Consider the following 9,703-nt stretch of genomic DNA (forward strand, 5'->3'; position numbering starts at 1 on the left):
GACCAACGAGGCTAGGCAGGAGGAGGAGAGATTTTCCTTCTTGCAGTTGAAATCCCCCCAAATCTCGTTCCTGGAAATCGCCACGGGGCGGGGGAGCCTGAAGCCGCCACTGCTCCATTAACAGGCTCTGTTAACAGGCTCAAATGCTCTGTCACAGAGACTCGTGGCTCCTATTTCCTTCTTTCTCCGCCATGCTCGGAGGTGCCCACGGTCCAGTGGGAGCTTCCCCCGCAGCTGCTGCCTTGTGGGAACCAAAGGCAGGGCCGGCCTTTGGGGTGGGCTGTAGGGGCCCCCCACCCAGGGCGGCCCACCCAAGGGGGCACGGTGCGCAGGGTTTGGATTCCCAGCTGAGCTGCCGAGAGCCAGCTGACGGGGGGCACAAGCCAGCTGTGTGCATTGCTGGTGTCTGAACAAGCCTGGTTCAGGTTCCTGACCCTGAGTGCTTTCTTAAAGAGACAGCGCACTCACTCGGACGGACACACACACTCCTTCACACAGTCTCCCCAACACACACACCAGTGCAAGTTTGCCCAGGGCGCCATTATCCCTAAGGCGGGCCCTGACTAAAGGGCGAATTTAGAGGTAGATGATTAGGCTCTGAGCTGGACCATCTGATCTCCATCCACATCCTGTATGGGTCTAGCCCGTGCTGCGTCAGGAAAGATGACTTCATATCCCTGTGAGACATTTCATTCAACTAGGACACAAATAAAACCAAGAACACACGTCAGGAAGGCTGAACTGCTAAAACCCCACTAAATTAACTACGGGTTGAACACACACCCATGAAGTTACGGCCAACTCAGTAAATTAATGTGTGCGTAATGATACTGAATTGGATTCAAGTAATCAATTTAGTCAAATCTTCCCATTCATATGGCAGATACTAAAACCTTATCAATCCTACAACAGGAATCCAAAGCGTCGTCTAGCCATTTCATCATAATCCCCAACCCCAAAACTTCATCTAGGCAGAGCAATCCACACGGAGCTGGTTGAATAGTTCAACGCTGAAACCAAATGATCGTCCATATTTAAGCTACAGCCTCAAAGAGAAGTCAACCTTCCTCCTTAGCTTTCACCCTTGTGTGGCTAAATCCTGCGGCATCCCCCTACAACACAGATAAACCCTTCACTGAGGCTTTAATGCGGCCAGGTCTACACTAGAAAATGAATTTGGCTTAACTATCATAGAATCTCAGGGTTGGAAGGGACCTCAGGAGGTCATCTAGTCCAACCCCCTGCTCAAAGCAGGACCAACCCCAACTAAATCACTCAGGGATGTGAGAAATCCACCCCCTAGTAGCACAGTTAAACTGATCTAATCCCCAGTGGAGACGCACTAGGCCAAAGGAAGCAGTCTCCCGTTGACCAAGCTACCACCTCTAGGGGATTACGTACAGGGAAGGGAGGGGTTCTGCAGTTGTGCCTTTGTAGCATTTCAAGTGTAGACAAGCCCTGAGAAAAGAATAACAGCCCTTGGTTAGCAATTTATCACCGACAGCCTGGATTCTTTACGTGCTTTCACAGAGGGAAGAGTACATGTTCCATGATTTCATAGGGCAGAGTTTTAGGGCTATTTGGATTGGGGGAACTATGCTAGTGGGTCCTTTTCCTACGTGGATTTGACAGGTGGATCAACATAGATGCACGTTGTGACCCTTCTCAGGGTGCTCAGGGCTGTGAGTCTCCTGGTTGCCATTTGCCACTAGCAAGAGGGATTTGGCAGCTGGATGTTAGCGACCAAACTCACCCAGCCTGTCACCCACTCAGTTATCCTCTGGGCTACGCCTGCCCTGCCCGTTGACAATAGATCCACCCTAGCCCCTGAGTTCCTTCAATGTGCCCCCTCTGGTGTCCAACCCCTCCTCACCGGATATTCAGAGAAAACCCAGATCCTCTGTTCCCGAAGCAACGGTGTATCCCAGATTACCAGTTTAACTGTAGGCCACTGCTTCGGCATGACACACAGCGCTTGAGTGCAGTTATCAAACAAAAGGAAATGTATTTGAGAAGGGATAGAGATTTAAACAAAAACAAATGTGATTGATGGAAACAAGTGGTTAGAGACAACTCCCCCCCCCCACACACACACACAAAATGTGATCTACACTTATGAATACTTACCTTTCCCAGCTAATAAAGTAGATTTTCACCTCACACTTCATTCCAGCCATTGCTAGTCCCTAGAAGCCAGGGCCTTGTCTTTCATGGGGCACCAGGGCTCGTCAGGGATCTCCTTGGTGAATGCTCCCAGGCTGGTTTTCTCCACCCTGTTATAGACTGAATCCGTCTTTTGTCTTTATTCACAGAAAGGACCATCTCCTCGTTGTCATAGTGTCCTTTTCACTTCCACAGAGTTTTGATGTCTCTAGTTTTTCTTTGATAGTTTTCCGTTGGCTTTTCTAGGTTTGTGCAAAGGTTGACAGTTGAGTAATATATCGTATAATTGGCTAGCAAGGGAGGGGTGACAATTCCCTCCCACTTGAATGGGTCGTCATCACCGAGACCTATGGTTGGGGTGACCCACCTTCATTTCAAGGCCATATGGGCATAATTTTCCATACTGTTACGTTATTCCTTAAATATGACTCGTACAACACCTCTCACAGTGATTAGGAGTATCCATAATTTACAAGCTCTCAGTAGAGATCTCACTGCTACGCTTCCTGGATAAATACTGGGAAAGCAGTGTATGAGGTGTGGTGAGATTGTCAGGTCCGAGACAGGAGTTGCTTGTGAAGAAGAGCGACCCCTTTGCCAGTTGGCACTGGTGAGCTTCTGTCACACGAGCACAGGGCTGTCCCAGCATGCTATAATAGAAAGGCCAGGGCATCTCCGAGTTATTAAAAACAAAAAACAGAGAAAGGAACAATAAGCTACTAAAATGACAATGGTTGGAACTCTCCGTTTCTCTCGGTCTTAATATGGATGGGTACGAAGAGCTGTAGCTACATCTGAGGAAGCAGGCGATCGGACAGCTGGCCCAGCCCTCCATGCTAGTAGCTTTCTCACATACAGGGAGATGGGGCAAGATCGGAGTTGATGTCATGACTCGCTTCCCATAGGGGATCATTCTGACTCAGGCTCTGTCTACCCTTCAAACACGGGAAGTAGTCTTCTGACAACCTAACCCTGTCTACCCTGGAGCTCAGGTCAGTTTAACTACTTCTCCCAGGGGAGTGGCTTTTTCACACCCCTGAGAATTGTGGCTATGTCCACGTCGCTTTTCAGTGTAGACCAGCCGTTAGATGGCTTTTTGACATGAGAGGCAATGGACTTCAGCCTTTTCCTTGATATTGATGGTTGACGATTGTAGCTTTCCTACCTGCTGGACACATCCTGTGACAGATGTCATGCCTTTCCTTTGCAAATTAGAGAAGTGCGGAAGTCAGTGACCCTTACAGTCCAATGGGGTAAAAACTTGTCTGATTGAGTAGTTTTCCTTTTATTAGAAATTGACTTGGAAGCAAAGCAAAATAAGTTCTATTTAAAATACAAAAAATTAAAATCTATACTGGGCCAATATTCTCTTATACTCTCTTTCTCACACACATGCTCCCACCCCAACCTTTGGAGTGAGGTTTTCTACCAGAACTCCTTCCGCTACAGGGGGTAAATTAAATCAAATGAACTTTTCAAGATTAGCCATCATTTCCTGTACGACTAACAAAACCAAAAACAAGACAACTTTCAGTTTTCCAGTAGAATTCAAATGATCACATAATTGGTCTCTTACTCGTTAACCAATAACTTCACCTATCGTTTCATTTTCATTGGTAACACTAACATATTCAAAGATCACAAATGCTTGTCTTGTATATTCGTTTTCTCCTAATCCCCACTGCCAACAACTGAACCCTTGGCTCAAGTTGTGGGTTTGTCCCAACGTAGGTCCCAACCACTTCCGTGAGTTCCTATATCTCTGGATCTTCTGCCCCATGTGTTGGTGGAAGGGGTCTGCTATGTGGGAACGTTTGCATCATGAAGAAAAACAGCTCTCTCTTCTTTTCACACTTCTTAATCTTTCAAAGTCAGAGGAGGTAGAGGAGAAGTGACGTAAATGCATAAAACACAAGGGAAAACCAAAGCCGGGTTTACACTAAAGACATTGACTAGGATATGCGGATGATACTAAACTGGGAGGAGTGGTAGATACGCTGGAGGGGAGGGATAGGATACAGAAGGACCTAGACAAATTGGAGGATTGGGCCAAAGGAAATCTGATGAGGTTCAATAAGGATAAGTGCAGGGTCCTGCACTTAGGACGGAAGAACCCAATGCACAGCTACAGACTAGGGACCGAGTGGCTCGGCAGCAGTTCTGCGGAAAAGGACCTAGGGGTGACAGTGGACGAGAAGCTGGATATGAGTCAGCAGTGTGCCCTTGTTGCCAAGAAGGCCAATGGCATTTTGGGATGTATAAGTAGGGGCATAGCGAGCAGATCGAGGGACGTGATCGTTCCCCTCTATTCGACATTGGTGAGGCCTCATCTGGAGTACTGTGTCCAGTTTTGGGCCCCACACTACAAGAAGGATGTGGATAAATTGGAGAGAGTCCAGCGAAGGGCAACAAAAATGATGAGGGGACTGGAACACATGAGTTATGAGGAGAGGCTGAGGGAGCTGGGATTGTTTAGTCTGCAGAAGAGAAGAATGAGGGGGGATTTGATAGCTGCTTTCAACTATCTGAAAGGGGGTTCCAAAGAGGATGGCTCTAGACTGTTCTCAATGGTAGCAGATGACAGAACGAGGAGTAATGGTCTCAAGTTGCAGTGGGGGAGGTTTAGATTGGATATTAGGAAAAACTTTTTCACTAAGAGGGTGGTGAAACACTGGAATGCGTTCCCTAGGGAGGTGGTGGAATCTCCTTCCTTAGAGGTTTTTAAGGTCAGGCTTGACAAAGCCCTGGCTGGGATGATTTAATTGGGGATTGGTCCTGCTTCGAGCAGGGGGTTGGACTAGATGACCTTCTGGGGTCCCTTCCAACCCTGATATTCTATGATTCTATATCTACATTGATCGGGGGTGTGAAACATCCACACGTCTGAGCGGACACAAAACCATAGAATCTGGACTCAACCTTGGTGCATCCTGCAGTCTGAAACTGGAGCCTGACACATGCATTCCCTTACCGAGTTGCCATCATTTCAACAGCAGGAAAGCCCTTGTTACCCAATCAGGCAGCCAGTTTGGGATCCATGGGGAAGGAGTGTCCCCTGAAAGACTCCTTCTCTTTCTCATTTCCTGAAGAAACTTTGGATCCAAAGAGTGAAGGATGATGGTTCTCAGTTTAACCATGGCATCCTTTGGAAGTGTAATCCGTGACACTGGAGAAGGAAGTGGAGTTGAACAAACCATCGTTCATTGGTCACCATAGCTTCCTTTGCTGGGGTGAAAACCAAGAACTGGGTTTGTACTCTTTTTACCCCTGTTCTTTCCAAATCCTTGGCCTTGGTTAGGGTAAATTTACCGAGTGGAGAGTTCAAATCACGGCTGTTTCTTTGTTAGCATGTCCAGTCAATTGGAGAGTTCTCTTTGAACTTTCTCCATGTCATCATGGAAGGGTGGGGGGAAAAGCAAAACTAGAGAAAGAAATAATGACATTCGCAAATAGTCATTTGTCTCCAAGTCTCCAATAAATCTGAGCTACCTCCTGTCAAACTAAACGAATACCCAACTGGCTGACCAAACAGCCGTCGGGAAATATATAGAAACCCACATCACTACTCCTGGGGGAATTCCACGTCACCGCGCGTGCTCACAAGTCGTGGCCCCTGCAGAAAAATGACGTCTGACGGGGAAGCAAAGGGAAGGAATCCTGGCTTTTAGCCCCAGCTCTCGCTCAGGGGAGGGCACCTGGCTTGGCGTTGTCTTTCTAATCTCCCCTAGTCCCTTTCATAAAGCTGGCGTCTGCTTCCCACGGGAGGGGGAGGTGACACACGTTGCCCCCGGGGGCCTTTCCAGCTCTGCCTGCCCTCTGCGCAAACGCCCATGCCCCCTGGGCGGTGAAGGGGGGGATAATGGAGCCGCTCTGTGCCCATTGCCAGGACACAAGAGGAGCAGGAAGTGGCATGGTGCCCGTAGGAAGTGGCATGGTGCTGGGCAGGAGCGGGTCAGTCTGTGTGAGCCCAGAGCCCCTGCCCACGGGCTGTCTGCGTGTCACAGTGACCGGGGAGCCTTTCCCGCACCTGGGGGAATGGGGAGGAAATGCGGGCTGCAGAGATGGAAAGTTTGGCCCAGAGCAATCGGACGAGGTTTTGGGGAGAACAGTCCCCCCCCATGAGCGATGTACAGCTCACCCCTGCCCTGATCCGTCCCCCCTTGCTGGGGTAAATAACCTTCCCATCCCCCAGCGCAAGAGATCCCGCGCTCTGGGAAATAACTCTCCCACCCGCCGGGAGGGGCATTTATGGGTCTCCCCCGGTTCCCACCCGCCCTCTCCCTGTGGCTGCAGAGCCGGACGGCAGCCGAGAGGCAGGAGATGGTCTGGGAGTGGCGGGAGCTGCGAGGGTTTCTGGCGGAGCAGGAGTTGCGGCTACTGTCCCGGCCGGAAGAGCTAGAGAGAGCCTTGGTCCAGAGAAGGGATGCGGGCGTCTGCCGACTGTCCTGGCCATGACCATACGCAGCGTTCCTGTAGGAGCGTCTCAGCCCCAGACCCCAAAGCACTTTACAAAGCGGGGACAGGGGCATTCTCCCTATGGGACAAAGGGGGAAACTGAGGCACAGGGCGGGGCAGAGCCCTGAGTAAGGTCACACAGTAAATGCCCTGCCAATGTCTTGCTACATTTGGGCTGGAGGGTGACGTCCCCTCCCTGCCATGCCGAGGCCCCGAGCCTGGCCTAAGGCCCCTCGCCACCCCAGGTGAACGGGTTTAATGGGGTCAGGGGGCTTGCGGGGCTCTCAGCCCTAGTGGGAATTTCACTCTCAAGGCAGAGAAATATTTTCTTCCTGTAAAGTGCCTGGCAGGAACTTCCCCCGATGGCGACATCCCAGCAGGGATTCCTGGGGGGGCGGCAGCTGCTCTCTGAACGTGAACCCCAGTGTCTGAAATGCCCCAAACGCCAGAGACGCCAATGGTGTCTCCCCAGCCTGGGACACTCCTCCCCCCCCCTCTCCCGACTGTCTCTTCTCTCGCTCCCTCTCCAGGGTGCTGGGAGCTCAGCTTTCCATTTTTATTTTGAAATTAAGTTTCTAGCCCTCCTGGTTAAAAAGAACCCCCCCCCCAAAAAAAAAAATGGACACGGAGACGATGTTGCCTTCCTGAGTCTGCAGACAGCCTGAAACAGCTGCTCAGAGAGGTGTGAACTCCCCTGTCTCCTGTAACAGACAGTTGAATCGCTCATTTATATTCATCCTTTGTCATTTGGCCTAGTTTCCACTTTGCGTGGGACTCTTTTTTGGAGTTTCAGATCATTGAAGATCTCCTGGTGAAGCCAGGGTGTCTCTTGCGTTACTTACGCAGTGGGACAGTTTGTTCTTGTGCCCATAACAGTGTCTTTCTGAAGAGCTGCCAACTCTCTTGAACTGTTTTCCCTTAGACTTGCCTCCCTTGGGATCTTACCAATCAATTCCCTGAGTTTGCGAACGTCTGCCTTCTTGAAATCCACTGTCTTTATTGTCCTGTTCTCCTTCCTACCATTCCTTAGACTCGTGAACTCGACAATGTCATGATCATGTCCACCCACGCTGCCTTCCATTTTCAAATTCTCCACCAGTTCCTCCCTATTCGTCAAAATCCGAGCTAGACCAGCCTCTCCCCGGTAGCTGTCTCCACCTTCTGAACTAAAAAATTGGTTCCAATGTGTCCCAAGAACTTATTGGATAATCTGGGCCCCGCTGTGTTGTTTTCCCAACGGATGTCTGGGGAGTTGAAGTCCCACCACGCCTCCGTGATTTCCCACTGGACGCAGGATTCCAGTACTGATCTCACCAGCGTCGTATACAGAGGAAAAACCACTGCCCTGCTTCTCTTCTCCGCTTTAGACCGCCAAGGAGCCCCTCGAATGCTGACTGGAGTCGGTGGAGCATGTCTCCAGTGACAGTCGGTTTGGCACAGCATCCCAGCGGCATATTGGGATGCATAAGTAGGGGCATTGCCAGCAGATCGAGGAGCGTGATCGTCCCCCTCTATTTGACATTGGGGAGGCCTCATCTGGAGTACTGTGTCCAGTTTTGGGCCCCACACGACAAGAAGGATGTGGAAAAATTGGAAAGTGTCCAGCGGAGAGCAACAAAAATGATGAGGGGACTGGAACACATGACTTACGAGGAGAGGCTGAGGGAACTGGGATTGTTTAGTCTGCAGAAGAGAAGAATGAGGGGGGGGTTGATAGCTGCTTTCAACTACTTGAGAGGGGGTTCCAAAGAGGATGGAGCTCGGCTGGTCTCAGTGGTGGCAGATGACAGAACGAGGAGTGATGGTCTCAAGTTGCAGTGGGGGAGGTTTAGGTTGGATATTAGGAAAAACTTTTTCCCTAGGAGGGTGGTGAAACACTGGAATGCGTTCCCTAGGGAGGTGGTGGAATCTCCTTCCTTAGATATTTTTAAGGCCAGGCTTGACAAAGCCCTGGCTGGGATGATTTGGTCGGGGATCGGTCCTGCTTTGAGCAGGGGGTTGGACTAGATACCTCCTGGGGTCCCTTCCAACCCTGATCTTCTATGATCCTACTAGCCAGACTAACACTACTTAGGGACGGCTCAGCGATGGGGGGCCCGCTGAGGGGCTGGAGAAGGTGTCTAACCCTCAGAGGAGGGAGCTTTCAGAGCAGCCTCCCACTCGGGGTAGAGGACAACCACCTAACGCGTTCCAAGAGGGAGTTTGATCAGTTTGAGACTGGAATGAGCTGGCAGGGAACTGGTCCCTGATGGCCCAGGAGACCCCTCCCATCCCAGGCCCCTAGGCGGCACATGGCCTCAAGGTCCAGCAGCTCGTGCCTGGAGGTCCCCCGCTACGTCAGCCAGGAGGGCGTCCCTCTCTCTAGGGCATCAGAGGGTGGGCTTCATTGCGAGGTTCTCCTGGGACAAACAGCCGCCAGGCCAGGCAGGAATCCGCCCCAGCGCTCTGGCTACTCCGCATTGCTCTCCCGTCAGCCCCGGAGGCGTGCCGGGCTGTTACAATCTTCAGCTGGCCCGCGGTCCCCGGCCCGGGTGACATGTAGTGGAGGCTGGGGAAGGCTAAGCCTCCCCAAGCCGCGTGTCGCCGGGCTGGGGTGGGGGCCCAGCGGCGGATTTGGGGGCCCAGAAAAAATGTCCCCCCCGCCACGGCCCTGGAGGAGCTCCCCCAGAGCTTCTCTGGTCTCTGAGTCACAGTGGGGGCAGAACAGGGACGGCGCCGGGGGAGGAATGGGGGCAGGGCTGTGGGGTGGGGCAGAAAGGGTGGAAGGGGGAGGGGCTCCCCTTTCCCCATGACGCTGACTGAGCTCTCAGCCCCCCAGGGCCGCAGGGGGCTGAGAGTAACGAGTGGGGGCAGGGCCTCGGCCAGAAGGGGCAGGGCAGGGGGGGGGGGCTAGTCTCCCCCAGGAAAAGTGTCACCTGCCGCCCATGGTCCCTGGCAAACACAACCAGAACGGCACCGACTCCCCACCCACCCTGCAGCACGGATTGTCCCCCAGGAAGCCCCCCCCGTCCCTGGGGCAAAAGGGCACAGATTTGGTGGTCCACACGCCCCCAGAAACCAACACCCCCAGATCCCCATTAAAACA

This window comes from Lepidochelys kempii, chromosome 28 (assembly GCF_965140285.1).
Source record: "Lepidochelys kempii isolate rLepKem1 chromosome 28, rLepKem1.hap1, whole genome shotgun sequence".
Taxonomy (NCBI): Eukaryota; Metazoa; Chordata; order Testudines; family Cheloniidae; genus Lepidochelys; species Lepidochelys kempii.